At 50.7% G+C, this 14,114-nt stretch overlaps 3 non-coding genes and 2 pseudogenes across 3 annotated transcripts; all 5 read right to left on the minus strand.

Moving 5' to 3' along the window:
• Positions 1-148: 148 nt before the first annotated feature.
• LOC130344484 (U2 spliceosomal RNA) lies at positions 149-339 on the minus strand. The gene has a single exon (XR_008883401.1). It is a non-coding gene; the product is annotated as a U2 spliceosomal RNA (small nuclear RNA).
• A 2,092-nt stretch (positions 340-2,431) lies between these two features.
• On the minus strand, positions 2,432-2,622 carry LOC130344485 (U2 spliceosomal RNA). Its single transcript, XR_008883402.1, has one exon. It is a non-coding gene; the product is annotated as a U2 spliceosomal RNA (small nuclear RNA).
• A 2,090-nt stretch (positions 2,623-4,712) lies between these two features.
• LOC130344443 (U2 spliceosomal RNA) lies at positions 4,713-4,885 on the minus strand (annotated as a pseudogene).
• A 5,778-nt stretch (positions 4,886-10,663) lies between these two features.
• Positions 10,664-10,825, minus strand: LOC130344456 (U2 spliceosomal RNA; annotated as a pseudogene).
• Positions 10,826-12,917: 2,092 nt separating this feature from the next.
• Positions 12,918-13,108, minus strand: LOC130344512 (U2 spliceosomal RNA). Its single transcript, XR_008883426.1, has one exon. It is a non-coding gene; the product is annotated as a U2 spliceosomal RNA (small nuclear RNA).
• Positions 13,109-14,114: the final 1,006 nt, after the last annotated feature.

Below are 14,114 nucleotides of genomic sequence, written 5' to 3' on the forward strand. Positions count from 1 at the left end.
CAGAAGCAGAAGCAGCAGAAGCAGCAGCAGCACCACCTTTTGTTTTTTGGCTGCAGCAGCAGCAGCAAGGCCCACAGGGCTGGCTAGCTGGCTAGCCAGCAAGCAGGTAGCAATGAAAGTAGGAATCTTTCTTTTTAACCCTGTAAGGGGGTGGTGCACTGTACCCGAAGATACTGCCATATCGGGTCAATGCATAGGGCGACGGAAGCAAGCTTCGAAATCGGCCCCCGTTCTCAAAAATCCATTTAATATATGGTCCCCAGATAGGGGACGTATCAGATATTAAACTGATAAGAACAGATACTACACTTGATCTTAGCCAAAAGGCCGAGAAGCGATAACCGTGAAAGGGGCGGGCCCAACAAGGTCCCCTTCATGGGCACTATCACTGCTTGCTGTCAGGGAGGCTGCCAGACAATTTTCCATGCACACTCTGGGCTGGGGGGCAGTCAACCACCAGTACACACAGCAGAACCTAAACCCATACCATTATTGCTAAGCAGCAAGACAGGGGCCCATTGCACTCCCACGGGGCCTTTTTAAATGCAATCCATAACCCGGATTTGCCAGGAACCCTTCTTACTCCTCCTACTTGCATGTGACACTGGGCTTAGGATCTGCATAGGAAACACACACACAAGCACACACCTACCTTTGTTGCCTGCAGATGCCTCCTTGGCTGTCCCCAAACGGTATCAAACCAACACCCACGGGAAGCTGTAAGCATAGAGGACATGCCTGCACCCCATTGGACTTACCTGTGTGGGTTAAATCCGGGTTATTTGACAACCTATGGCGGTGATGGTTCTGCTCAGGCAGAGCAGTGCTGATGCTCCTCATAAAGCTGTCGCTGCTGTGAAGGTTCTAGGTGACATCACAAATCCCTATGGTTACATACACAACAAAGCTGGGTTGTTGTTGTTTACACTCTGCAAGGCCTGTGGAAGTGAGTGACATCATAGCACTGTAGTTCTGAGGGTTCTAGATGGATGCAACAATCTCCTGTTGCTTCTATGAAGGCCATAATAGACGACATCACCAAACAGCTCCATAGTCACATACACAGCAAAGGAGAGATGTTGTTTACACCTAGTGATGTCAGTGGTATTGAGTGACATCACAGCACAGTGCTAAGGCTCCTGGGCCTGGACACAGCAGCGGCTGCAATATCTCAACGGAGAATACGTTTATATATATGTGTGTGTGTGCGCGTATATATATATATATATATATATATATATATATATATATATATATATATTTCTCCGCCGAAATCACTTTTAAACCCATTTCCACCTTTTTTTCCCTTCTCTTCCTCTTACTTTTTTTTCACGTTTTTTTACGTTTTTCTCCTTTTCGCCTCTTTTCTGGGCGTATTATTCTTCTTTTTCTTCTTTTTTTTCGTCTAATGCATACCCCATCAGTGCAGCAATGCTTATTCAATACCGCCAGCAGATGGAGACACTGGGGGATAATTTTCTAAGGATTTATACTGATTTTTCCTGTCTGAATTTGTCGCACAGAAAGTTGCAGGCCAAATATGTGTGACATTTCTGCGACTTTAGCTTCTAGAGCATTTTTACAACATTATACATAGGTGCTGAATACATAAAAAGCGACTGTTCAGCGACAGACAAGTCGCATCGGCTGAAAGTAGGCCAGAATGTCAGTCCATGTTGGAGCAGGTTTAGATACAGTCTAAAGTATAGATCTCAAAGTCTGTGCACAGAATTTAGCAAGGGCCTCGCACCTTCTGATGCATCAGGTAGGTGCACAATAGCATAGCCTAACCCTCTGTACTTTGGTCTATATTGATGCGGGACATAGACAGCCAGCTGATGACCAATCCATTAGTGCAATGGATGGCTGGAAGCATTTGTCTTTGCCTTTGCAATACCACAGAAGCAATGCATGGTCAATGTACAGCAATGACACACCTGTGTGAACAGCCAGGAGACCCCCCCCATGTTATGTTACATAGTTACATAGTTAGTACGGTCGAAAAAAGACATATGTCCATCAAGTTCAACCAGGGAATTAAGGGGTAGGGGTGTGGCGCGATATTGGGGAAGGGATGAGATTTTATATTTCTTCATAAGCATTAATCTTATTTTGTCAATTAGGAACATTCAGCACCCACCCGCTATCAAGGCAGCTGCCTATCATGTCATGCCCTACCTGCACAGGTGTGCTGGCTACTCAAATGATCCAATTAAGGAGGCCATTTAGTCAGCAGCAGCAGAAGTCCTGTGCCTGGACGCTCCAACAGCGGCCAGACACAAGCAGAAGCAGAAGCAGCAGAAGCAGCAGCAGCACCACCTTTTGTTTTTTGGCTGCAGCAGCAGCAGCAAGGCCCACAGGGCTGGCTAGCTGGCTAGCCAGCAAGCAGGTAGCAATGAAAGTAGGAATCTTTCTTTTTAACCCTGTAAGGGGGTGGTGCACTGTACCCGAAGATACTGCCATATCGGGTCAATGCATAGGGCGACGGAAGCAAGCTTCGAAATCGGCCCCCGTTCTCAAAAATCCATTTAATATATGGTCCCCAGATAGGGGACGTATCAGATATTAAACTGATAAGAACAGATACTACACTTGATCTTAGCCAAAAGGCCGAGAAGCGATAACCGTGAAAGGGGCGGGCCCAACAAGGTCCCCTTCATGGGCACTATCACTGCTTGCTGTCAGGGAGGCTGCCAGACAATTTTCCATGCACACTCTGGGCTGGGGGGCAGTCAACCACCAGTACACACAGCAGAACCTAAACCCATACCATTATTGCTAAGCAGCAAGACAGGGGCCCATTGCACTCCCACGGGGCCTTTTTAAATGCAATCCATAACCCGGATTTGCCAGGAACCCTTCTTACTCCTCCTACTTGCATGTGACACTGGGCTTAGGATCTGCATAGGAAACACACACACAAGCACACACCTACCTTTGTTGCCTGCAGATGCCTCCTTGGCTGTCCCCAAACGGTATCAAACCAACACCCACGGGAAGCTGTAAGCATAGAGGACATGCCTGCACCCCATTGGACTTACCTGTGTGGGTTAAATCCGGGTTATTTGACAACCTATGGCGGTGATGGTTCTGCTCAGGCAGAGCAGTGCTGATGCTCCTCATAAAGCTGTCGCTGCTGTGAAGGTTCTAGGTGACATCACAAATCCCTATGGTTACATACACAACAAAGCTGGGTTGTTGTTGTTTACACTCTGCAAGGCCTGTGGAAGTGAGTGACATCATAGCACTGTAGTTCTGAGGGTTCTAGATGGATGCAACAATCTCCTGTTGCTTCTATGAAGGCCATAATAGACGACATCACCAAACAGCTCCATAGTCACATACACAGCAAAGGAGAGATGTTGTTTACACCTAGTGATGTCAGTGGTATTGAGTGACATCACAGCACAGTGCTAAGGCTCCTGGGCCTGGACACAGCAGCGGCTGCAATATCTCAACGGAGAATACGTTTATATATATGTGTGTGTGTGCGCGTATATATATATATATATATATATATATATATATATATATATATATATTTCTCCGCCGAAATCACTTTTAAACCCATTTCCACCTTTTTTTCCCTTCTCTTCCTCTTACTTTTTTTTCACGTTTTTTTACGTTTTTCTCCTTTTCGCCTCTTTTCTGGGCGTATTATTCTTCTTTTTCTTCTTTTTTTTCGTCTAATGCATACCCCATCAGTGCAGCAATGCTTATTCAATACCGCCAGCAGATGGAGACACTGGGGGATAATTTTCTAAGGATTTATACTGATTTTTCCTGTCTGAATTTGTCGCACAGAAAGTTGCAGGCCAAATATGTGTGACATTTCTGCGACTTTAGCTTCTAGAGCATTTTTACAACATTATACATAGGTGCTGAATACATAAAAAGCGACTGTTCAGCGACAGACAAGTCGCATCGGCTGAAAGTAGGCCAGAATGTCAGTCCATGTTGGAGCAGGTTTAGATACAGTCTAAAGTATAGATCTCAAAGTCTGTGCACAGAATTTAGCAAGGGCCTCACACCTTCTGATGCATCAGGTAGGTGCACAATAGCATAGCCTAACCCTCTGTACTTTGGTCTATATTGATGCGGGACATAGACAGCCAGCTGATGACCAATCCATTAGTGCAATGGATGGCTGGAAGCATTTGTCTTTGCCTTTGCAATACCACAGAAGCAATGCATGGTCAATGTACAGCAATGACACACCTGTGTGAACAGCCAGGAGACCCCCCCCATGTTATGTTACATAGTTACATAGTTAGTACGGTCGAAAAAAGACATATGTCCATCAAGTTCAACCAGGGAATTAAGGGGTAGGGGTGTGGCGCGATATTGGGGAAGGGATGAGATTTTATATTTCTTCATAAGCATTAATCTTATTTTGTCAATTAGGAACATTCAGCACCCACCCGCTATCAAGGCAGCTGCCTATCATGTCATGCCCTACCTGCACAGGTGTGCTGGCTACTCAAATGATCCAATTAAGGAGGCCATTTAGTCAGCAGCAGCAGAAGTCCTGTGCCTGGACGCTCCAACAGCGGCCAGACACAAGCAGAAGCAGAAGCAGCAGAAGCAGCAGCAGCACCACCTTTTGTTTTTTGGCTGCAGCAGCAGCAGCAAGGCCCACAGGGCTGGCTAGCTGGCTAGCCAGCAAGCAGGTAGCAATGAAAGTAGGAATCTTTCTTTTTAACCCTGTAAGGGGGTGGTGCACTGTACCCGAAGATACTGCCATATCGGGTCAATGCATAGGGCGACGGAAGCAAGCTTCGAAATCGGCCCCCGTTCTCAAAAATCCATTTAATATATGGTCCCCAGATAGGGGACGTATCAGATATTAAACTGATAAGAACAGATACTTTTGATTGAAAGAGCTTTATTTTCCGTTCAGTCATTACAAGTCGTACAATAAATTACAGTCACACAAAGCATGATAGTACAATACACAGCAAAGGTTCCCTAAGCTATACATCGCACACCATGCTACTCTAACATTCAGCTCAATCCTGCAATATAAAGGCACAAGAGATCAAACAAAAACCAAATAATACAATCTGTGATCGGGGTAGGGGTGTGGGCGACTATGTGGGGGTAGGGAGGGGGCGGATCACAGGGCCAAACTGTTGGGCTGTATCTTCAGGGAGACATGGGAGAAGGAGAGGGGTCTTCACTCCTCTTCTTCCTCATCAACGGCCGAGCTGTCCAAGATGGAATAGTCTCTAAGCAGGTTCTTGATGAACCTGCGGCAGTCCCGGACGGACATGTTTTCCCTGTTGATCACGAGGCGGTTCCTGGAGAGCCACACTGCGTCCTTAAAACAGTTCATAAGGCGCCAGGCCTCCTGGATGGCCTCCACGTCGTGGGTCCCAGGGAACAGGCCGTAAAGCACCGAATGGTACGATAGGCAGCTCCTGGGCACTGAGTCTCTGAGTTCCTGTTCTAGGGCGTCCAACAGACCCTGTGCAAAGGGGCACTGCCAAAACACGTGGAAAGATGTTTCCTCCACGTAGGGGCAACGGGGGCAGTACCGGGTCTTGCACAGGTTGCGGGCATGCATGAATGACCTGAGAGAGAGACCTCCCATGACGGCCATCCACGACAAGTCCTTGTGTCCATTGGTAAGCCGCTTTGAGGCCACATTGTTCCAAACTGTCTCTGCAGTGGCTGCGGGGAGTCCCGGAACCAGCTCGGTCGAGTCCTTAGCTCGGATGAGCTTGTGGATTGTCTTTGGCTTCCATAGGTCTGGTTTCAGTCCTTCCAGCTGGTGCTCCCTCACAAACCGGACAACATCCCCATAGAACCAGGGAGTGTTCCAGTTGTAAGGGATGGAGCTGTCCCACTTGTCCCAGCCCAGCTGTCTCCAGAGGGGCATGAGAAGCAAGCGAGACATGGACCTGCCCGCTGAGCCAGTCTTTTCTACAAGAGTCCGCTGCACCGTGACACATGCAAAGGAGGCCCTCAGCAGAGCGGGGATGTCGGGTATTCCCTTCCCACCCTTGCGGGGTTCCTTGTACATCACGGTCCTCTTGACTCTGTCCATTTTGCCCCAGACGAAGCCAAATACTGTCCGGGTGATGGCCTTGCAAACGGTGGTATGGGGAGGCCAGGCCTGTGCGGTATATTGGAGCACAGGCAAAACTTCACTCCGCAGGACAAGTGCCTTGCCTTCCATCGTGAGCTTTCTGGAGCTCCACAGTCCGATCTTTGAGTTTATCCTTCCTAGTCGGTCTTGCCAAGACTTAAGGGCCGCTCCTTCCTTCCCGAACCAGACTCCAAGAATTTGAATGAAGTCCGGCTTAATAGTAAAGGGGAAGGGGGCGGAAGAAGCCAGGTGCCACTCCCCGAAGAGCATGGCCTCCGACTTCCCGCAGTTGACTTTTGCCCCCGAAGCTCTGCCGAAGTCCTCGCAGGTCTGGACGAGTGCAGTCACCGAACGCTGGTCAGCGCAGAAGACGGTCACGTCGTCCATGTAGAGCGAGCACTTGACCTCGTGGCGATCTGGTCCTGGTGCGGTGATCCCTCTGATCTCTCCACTCTGCCGGATAGTCTCAGCGAAGAGCTCTATAACACAAACAAAAAGGAGAGGTGAAAGAGGGCAGCCTTGTCTAACCCCTGAAAGAATGGAAAAGGGGTCAGTCTTCCAGCCGTTCACCAACACCGTGCTGTAAATGTCAAAATACATAACGTTAACAAAAGAGCAAAACATCTTCCCCAGACCCAGCCTGCGCAAAACCCTGTCCATGAATGCGTGGGAGACACGGTCGAACGCCTTCTCCTGATCTAAGCTGACCAGGGCGGCGCGGCCCCCGCGGTCCTGGATGTAATGGACCGTGTCTCTCACAAGGGCAAGGCTGTCGGCAATCCTGCGGCCAGGAATGCTGCAGGTCTGGTCCGGATGGACGATCTGCCCCATGACAGGTTTCAGCCTGTTGGCCAGCACCTTGGCGAGGATCTTGTAGTCCACGTTCAGGAGAGAGATGGGACGCCAGTTTTTCAGGTCACATCTCTCCCCCTTCCGCTTATACAAGATCGTGATCATCCCTTCCCTCAACGACGGAGGCATTCTGCCCCCCACCACCATCTCCTCGTACACCTCCAACAGGTCCGGACAGGTCAGGTCACCCAGCGCTACGTAGAGCTCGGCCGGGAGACCGTCACTGCCCGGGGTCCTGCCGGGCTTAAAGGATTTAGCGGCAGAGAGCAGCTCCCCCACCGTCAAGGGATCGTCCATAGCCGCCGCACCTGCGGGATCAACAACGTTAGTGACACCTGACAGGAACCTCTCGGCGGCTTCGGGGTCGGATGACTTGGGGGCGTAGAGGTTGCTGTAGAAGTCGTGGACGACCCCCATCACTTCCTCCTTGCCGCTCCTCATGTGTCCGGTCTCATCTCGTAGCTCAGTCAGGGGCGTGTGGCCGGCATGGAGCTTCCTGAAAAAGAAAGAGTTACATTTCTCACCCTTCTCCAGGTTCTCCACCTTGGAACGAAAGACGATTCGCTTGGATTCCTCCTCAAAGTGCCTTTTCAAGCTCTTTTTGGTCTCCTCCAGCTCCTCCCTGACGTCCCAGCCACACTGGAGCAGGTCCTGCAGGGACCGCAGCTCGCGCTGCAGTTTCCTCAAGTCCCACTTCTTCGCACACGCCTGTTGTCTGCCTTTTGCCTGAAAGAAACAACGGAATTCGACTTTAACATATTCCCACCAGTCGCTGATGCACTTGAACAGACATTTGTCATTTCGCCATACAAGGTACGCATCCCTAAGTTCCTCCATGACCTCCCTCTGCTCCAACAGGGCACAATTCAACTTCCAGGAGCCTGGGCCAGGTGGGAATCCATGGCCCAGAGTCCCCCGGAATCGAATGGCCCTGTGGTCAGAGAAGAAGCAGGGGACCATAGAGTACGACACCTTTCTGACTGCTCTCGAAGTGAAGATGAAGTCTATCCGAGAACGGAGCGAGCCATCGGGGCGGCTCCACGTATAGTTTACGGAGCCGTTCCCGATGGACCCGACAACGTCCTGCAAGGATGCCTCCGTCACCATCTCAATCAGCAGTTTAGACGTCACGTCCAGGTTGGCGGATGTGCCAGAACTGCGCCCGTCCACCTCAATGGGGCAGTTGAAGTCACCACCCAACACTACTGCCCTAGTGGTGGCGAGTTCAGCCCGCAGGGCCTGGAGAACCTCCAGTCGGACATCCCTCTCAGGGGAGGCGTACACGTTGATGAGCCGCACGGGCTCACCCGCCCAGGAACCGTCTGCGACAAGAAGTCTGCCACAGACGAGCTCCCGGACGGAATCAAGTGCAAAGTTACCTCCCCTGATCAGGATGGCCACCCCCGCAGACCTATTGTCGCCCCCACCAGACCAGTAGGAAGGGCCGTGAGGCCACTGCCTGGCCAGATGGTTGTAAGACCTAGAAGCAGACAAAGCACATTCCTGCAACATGTAAACATCACACCTCTGGGAATCTAAGAACGTAAGAACAGTCTGGAATCTAAACCAAGCTCTAATACTCCTCACATTAATGCAGAAGATGTTGAGATCAGCCATGGGAATAAAAAAGAGAGGTTAGTTCTGATACTAGTTACCAGTCTGGTCGGACGGGTCCTCTTCTCTGGCGCCTGTCGGCTCGTGTGGCTTCTCGTAGCGCCCTTCCAAGAACTCGTCGTAGACCGTGTTGGACGGAGTGTCCAGGATTTTCTTAACCTCTGGGTCCTGCAGCAGCTCCTCCATAGATTGAGCTTGGACTGGCTCTGCTTGGACCTGCTCCACTTGGGCCTGCTCCATCACCTCCTCTCCTTCTGAAGCCTCAGGGCTCTCGCAGACCTGCTCCATCTCCTCCTCCTCATCTGAAGCTTGAGGGGTTTCGCAGGTCTCGATTATCTTTCTTTTGTGGGACTCTTCTGATACGTTGTCCCTTCCTTTCCTCTTCCTCTGTATGGTACCTGGGGGAGGAAGCACAGGAAAGTCCTCCGAAGGGCGGGCACCAGCAGCTGGAGGGGGGTTAGGTGCTGCTGGGCCAGGAGAGAAAGGAGGCTGGGTGGGGCGGGGGGCAGGAGAGAGTGCCCGGGCAGGGGAGGACGGGGCAGGGGTGGGCCGGGCAGGGGTGGGCCGGGCAGGGGAGGACGGGGCAGGGGTGGGCCGGGGTGGGGTACGGGGGGCAGGGGTGGGGCGGGATGGGGCAGGAGGGGTGGGGGTGGGACGGGATGGGGCAGGAGGGGCAGGGGTGGGACGGGATGGGGCAGGAGGGGCAGGGGTGGGACGGGATGGGGCAGGGGTGGGACGGGATGGGGCAGGGGTGGGGCGGGATGGGGCAGGAGATGGGGCGGGAGGGGCAGGGGATGGGGCGGGAGGTGCAGGGGAGGGGCGGGACGGGGCAGGGGTGGTGGCTTTCGCCTTCTTACCCTCCTTGGTCGGCTTGGCCATCCGTGGTGTTGGCTCCGGAGCTGGGGCTGGCTTCGGTGCTCTCGCTGCCACAGATGCCCATGTTCTCTCCCTCTGGGGGCAGTCCTTGTAGCTGTGGGCTGCCAGTCCGCAGAGGTTGCAGGTCTTGCTCTTGGGGCAGTCCTTGGTCGTGTGACCTGTCACACGGCAATACCTGCAGGCATCCTCCGTACAGTCCTTGCCCTCGTGGCCCATCTTGCCACATCTCCTGCAGGTCTGCGGCATGTCCGGGTAGAAGATAAGTCCTGTGGAGTTGCCCAAGGAAAATGTCGTTGGCAGGTGCTGTAGTCCGTCTGGAGAAGCAGGGTTCTTGTTGAGTCTGACGACCACAGACCACTTGCAGGTCCAGTATCCGAGTGAGTTCAGGATGCGGGTGGGCTCCCTCACCACGGTGCAGAAGCGCTTCAGGAAGGTCGAGATGTCCGTGCCTGGGGTGTGTGGGTTCCGCATTGAGACCGTCACCCGCCTCTCCTCTCTTTGAATAAGGCAGTTGCCCACAAAGCGAGAGAAAGGGGATTCGGGACTCGCCGCTTTCACCACCTCCCAGTATCTTCTACAGGTCCCAATGGTGGCAAAGGTGATGTAGAAGATTCCCGAAAAGAAGGTTGCTATTCCCAGGGTGTCAGCCGTGGGGAAGCCTTGATCCGCCAGCATCTTCTTGCAGAACACGTCGTGGGACATGTCCGGCACCCTTCCGTCCACGGGCTTGAGCTTTCACAAGGCAACAGTCTGCCTCATCCAGGGCTCCAGGGTTGGAGCTTCCAGGTTAGGAATTCTGCCGCTCTTCTGCCTTGCCGTGGTGGAGGTTGAAGCTTGCTGTGGTTGGGGCTGGACCTCCAGGCCTTGCCCTGCAGCCTCCTGGGTGGACTTGCTGGTTGAGGCCATGGCTTCTTCCAGCAGGCTCTTTTCCGCTTCCTTGCTTGCTTGTGGAGAGAGGCTTCGCAAAGTCTTCTTTCCCGGGTGGGAGGAGCTATGCAGATCCGGTCCCGGTGGGAGGAGCTATGCAAATCCTTCTCCAGAGGCAGCGAGTTTCTTCGAAAAGATTCTGCGCCGCCTTCCTCTTCGCCGCTGTTCCGGAATTCACCGCCGATTCCCTTCTTCCAGGTTCTTCGTCGGCTTCTTCCGGAGCTGCAGTCTTCAAGATCTTCTCCTTCTTCAGATGTTCCGAGGCAGGCAGGAGACGATCTTCAGGTGGTATGCTCTAGAGAAATGCGGTTCTAATAAGAACGAAAAGTACTGCAATCGTACTACGCAAAATCTCTACCACAATGCTTGGAGTTCTTCAGACCGTAGCGATCATGGTATCTCCCCTGCCAGGTAAGGTAAGAACAGATACTACACTTGATCTTAGCCAAAAGGCCGAGAAGCGATAACCGTGAAAGGGGCGGGCCCAACAAGGTGCCCTTCATGGGCACTATCACTGCTTGCTGTCAGGGAGGCTGCCAGACAATTTTCCATGCACACTCTGGGCTGGGGGGCAGTCAACCACCAGTACACACAGCAGAACCTAAACCCATACCATTATTGCTAAGCAGCAAGACAGGGGCCCATTGCACTCCCACGGGGCCTTTTTAAATGCAATCCATAACCCGGATTTGCCAGGAACCCTTCTTACTCCTCCTACTTGCATGTGACACTGGGCTTAGGATCTGCATAGGAAACACACACACAAGCACACACCTACCTTTGTTGCCTGCAGATGCCTCCTTGGCTGTCCCCAAACGGTATCAAACCAACACCCACGGGAAGCTGTAAGCATAGAGGACATGCCTGCACCCCATTGGACTTACCTGTGTGGGTTAAACCCGGGTTATTTGACAACCTATGGCGGTGATGGTTCTGCTCAGGCAGAGCAGTGCTGATGCTCCTCATAAAGCTGTCGCTGCTGTGAAGGTTCTAGGTGACATCACAAATCCCTATGGTTACATACACAACAAAGCTGGGTTGTTGTTGTTTACACTCTGCAAGGCCTGTGGAAGTGAGTGACATCATAGCACTGTAGTTCTGAGGGTTCTAGATGGATGCAACAATCTCCTGTTGCTTCTATGAAGGCCATAATAGACGACATCACCAAACAGCTCCATAGTCACATACACAGCAAAGGAGAGATGTTGTTTACACCTAGTGATGTCAGTGGTATTGAGTGACATCACAGCACAGTGCTAAGGCTCCTGGGCCTGGACACAGCAGCGGCTGCAATATCTCAACGGAGAATACGTTTATATATATGTGTGTGTGTGCGCGTATATATATATATATATATATATATATATATATATATATATATATTTCTCCGCCGAAATCACTTTTAAACCCATTTCCACCTTTTTTTCCCTTCTCTTCCTCTTAGATTTTTTTTTCACGTTTTTTTACGTTTTTCTCCTTTTCGCCTCTTTTCTGGGCGTATTATTCTTCTTTTTCTTCTTTTTTTTCGTCTAATGCATACCCCATCAGTGCAGCAATGCTTATTCAATACCGCCAGCAGATGGAGACACTGGGGGATAATTTTCTATGGATTTATACTGATTTTTCCTGTCTGAATTTGTCGCACAGAAAGTTGCAGGCCAAATATGTGTGACATTTCTGCGACTTTAGCTTCTAGAGCATTTTTACAACATTATACATAGGTGCTGAATACATAAAAAGCGACTGTTCAGCGACAGACAAGTCGCATCGGCTGAAAGTAGGCCAGAATGTCAGTCCATGTTGGAGCAGGTTTAGATACAGTCTAAAGTATAGATCTCAAAGTCTGTGCACAGAATTTAGCAAGGGCCTCGCACCTTCTGATGCATCAGGTAGGTGCACAATAGCATAGCCTAACCCTCTGTACTTTGGTTTATATTGATACGGGACATAGACAGCCAGCTGATGACCAATCCATTAGTGCAATGGATGGCTGGAAGAATTTGTCTTTGCCTTTGCAATACCACAGAAGCAATGCATGGTCAATGTACAGCAATGACACACCTGTGTGAACAGCCAGGAGACCCCCCCCCCCCCATGTTATGTTACATAGTTACATAGTTAGTACGGTCGAAAAAAGACATATGTCCATCAAGTTCAACCAGGGAATTAAGGGGTAGGGGTGTGGCGCGATATTGGGGAAGGGATGAGATTTTATATTTCTTCATAAGCATTAATCTTATTTTGTCAATTAGGAACATTCAGCACCCACCCGCTATCAAGGCAGCTGCCTATCATGTCATGCCCTACCTGCACAGGTGTGCTGGCTACTCAAATGATCCAATTAAGGAGGCCATTTAGTCAGCAGCAGCAGAAGTCCTGTGCCTGGACGCTCCAACAGCGGCCAGACACAAGCAGAAGCAGAAGCAGCAGAAGCAGCAGCAGCACCACCTTTTGTTTTTTGGCTGCAGCAGCAGCAAGGCCCACAGGGCTGGCTAGCTGGCTAGCCAGCAAGCAGGTAGCAATGAAAGTAGGAATCTTTCTTTTTAACCCTGTAAGGGGGTGGTGCACTGTACCCGAAGATACTGCCATATCGGGTCAATGCATAGGGCGACGGAAGCAAGCTTCGAAATCGGCCCCCGTTCTCAAAAATCCATTTAATATATGGTCCCCAGATAGGGGACGTATCAGATATTGAACTGATAAGAACAGATACTACACTTGATCTTAGCCAAAAGGCCGAGAAGCGATAACCGTGAAAGGGGCGGGCCCAACAAGGTGCCCTTCATGGGCACTATCACTGCTTGCTGTCAGGAAGGCTGCCAGACAATTTTCCATGCACACTCTGGGCTGGGGGGCAGTCAACCACCAGTACACACAGCAGAACCTAAACCCATACCATTATTGCTAAGCAGCAAGACAGGGGCCCATTGCACTCCCACGGGGCCTTTTTAAATGCAATCCATAACCCGGATTTGCCAGGAACCCTTCTTACTCCTCCTACTTGCATGTGACACTGGGCTTAGGATCTGCATAGGAAACACACACACAAGCACACACCTACCTTTGTTGCCTGCAGATGCCTCCTTGGCTGTCCCCAAACGGTATCAAACCAACACCCACGGGAAGCTGTAAGCATAGAGGACATGCCTGCACCCCATTGGACTTACCTGTGTGGGTTAAACCCGGGTTATTTGACAACCTATGGCGGTGATGGTTCTGCTCAGGCAGAGCAGTGCTGATGCTCCTCATAAAGCTGTCGCTGCTGTGAAGGTTCTAGGTGACATCACAAATCCCTATGGTTACATACACAACAAAGCTGGGTTGTTGTTGTTTACAGTCTGCAAGGCCTGTGGAAGTGAGTGACATCATAGCACTGTAGTTCTGAGGGTTCTAGATGGATGCAACAATCTCCTGTTGCTTCTATGAAGGCCATAATAGACGACATCACCAAACAGCTCCATAGTCACATACACAGCAAAGGAGAGATGTTGTTTACACCTAGTGATGTCAGTGGTATTGAGTGACATCACAGCACAGTGCTAAGGCTCCTGGGCCTGGACACAGCAGCGGCTGCAATATCTCAACGGAGAATACGTTTATATATATGTGTGTGTGTGCGCGTATATATATATATATATATATATATATATATTTCTCCGCCGAAATCACTTTTAAACCCATTTCCACCTTTTTTTCCCTTCTCTTCCTCTTACTTTTTTTTCACGTTTTTTTACGTTTTTCTCCTTTTCGCCTC

The sequence above is a fragment of the Hyla sarda genome, unplaced genomic scaffold (assembly GCF_029499605.1).
Source record: "Hyla sarda isolate aHylSar1 unplaced genomic scaffold, aHylSar1.hap1 scaffold_721, whole genome shotgun sequence".
Taxonomy (NCBI): Eukaryota; Metazoa; Chordata; class Amphibia; order Anura; family Hylidae; genus Hyla; species Hyla sarda.